Source organism: Sphaerodactylus townsendi, linkage group LG17 (genome assembly GCF_021028975.2).
Source record: "Sphaerodactylus townsendi isolate TG3544 linkage group LG17, MPM_Stown_v2.3, whole genome shotgun sequence".
Lineage (NCBI taxonomy): Eukaryota > Metazoa > Chordata > Lepidosauria > Squamata > Sphaerodactylidae > Sphaerodactylus > Sphaerodactylus townsendi.
In genome coordinates this window covers 20,335,716-20,337,367 of record NC_059441.1, presented here as the reverse complement: position 1 = coordinate 20,337,367, position 1,652 = coordinate 20,335,716, and positions in this window count along the sequence as shown.

The window sequence follows — 1,652 nt, the reverse complement described above, 5'->3', positions numbered from 1 at the left end:
GCTTGTTGTCATGGTGCTGAAATTCCGAGCATTCTGAATGCTGGAGAACTCGTAGACCAATACTGAAAGATATAAGGCCAGCCAAGCCTAAAAAACAAGGACTGTATATATAGGGATACCAGCCAGAAGTCAGAATGTTATAACTTCCATACGCATGAGTTAAACGTGTTACTCAGCCAGACTGCAGAGTTCTGGACAGTTGGGTTTAGAAGCGAGGCTGACTGTATGTGACTTACCTGCGCTCTGCAATTTTACCCATTCCACTGGGAGCCTGGGCAGGGACAACAGGCCCATCAGGCTATGACCAAATTGTTTTCCGAAGCTGAGGGCGCTTCCGCACCTGCAGAATAATGCACTTTCAATCCACTTCGCAGCTGTGCAAAATAGCAAAATCCACTTGCCAGCAATTGTGAAAGTGGATTGAAAGTACATTATTCTGCATGTGTGGAAGTGACCAGAGGGGAGCATGGCTGTGCGAGAGAATGCCTGCTGCCCAGCAGGGGTTCAGCCTGGCTTCAGTGTTGGTGTGTAAATCTCCATTGAGTGGCAACCAACTTGTGGCGATCCCAGCAAGGGACTTCCTAGTCAGGTGAGACACAGAGGTTTGCCGTTGCCTCCCTTGGTGGTCTTCCATTCTGAGATAGGGCTTTACCATGCCACCTTCCCTTTCTGGATGATCTGAAGTGTGGTTAAGAGTACTGACCCTGAGTTTCCGAGATCCGATGCAGTCGAGCTATACCATTCTGCCTTAGAACATAAGAACAAGCCAGCTGGATCAGACCAGAGTCCATCTAGTCCAGCTCTCTGCTACTCGCAATGGCCCACCAGGTGCCTTTGGGAGCTCACGTGCAGGATGTGAAAGCAATGGGCTGCTGCTGCTGCTGCTCCTGAGCACCTGGACTGTTAAGGCATTTGGAATCTCAGATCAAAGAGGATCAAGATTGGTAGCCATAAATCGACCTCTCCTCCATAAATCTGTCCAAGCCCCTCTTAAAGCTATCCACGTTAGTGGCCATCATCACCTCCTATGGCAGCATATTCCAAACACCAATCACACGTTGCGTGAGGAAGCGTTTCCTTTTATTAGTCCTAATTCTTCCCCCCATATGCCTTCCCTCCACATGGCTTTATTTTAAAAGTTTGAGTCCAGTGGCCCCTTTAAGGTAAACTAAGTTTTATTGTTGGTAATAAGTTGTTGCGTGCACGCACGCCGCTTCAGGTGAAGGAAACACGTGGGTGAAAGCGTCTACCAAGAATAAAGCTTCGGTTTTCAAGGTGCCACTGGAGTCAAACTTTTTCCTGCTGCTTCAGACCAATATGGCTACCCACCTGAATCTATTTGCACGGCTTTGTTAAGGTTACCACCACACAACGGCTTACAAAAAAGGCTGCGTGTTTATTCATAAGCTACAGTATAAAAAGTCTAAATATACACTTTCCTCCATTGCTTGAAGCAGCAAATCGTGACCGTCTCCCGCCTCCCTAAATGGAGAAGTTGGCCCTGTGCCAGAGGTAGTGGTCTTTCCCAACGCTGGCAACTCCCCACAGGAAACAAAGCTCTCCTTAGAAAAGGCACAAGTTTGCTTTTCACTTCTTCTAGGCCTCAGGAGTACCACACCGCAGAGCTTCTACACGTCTATATCTTTCTCAGG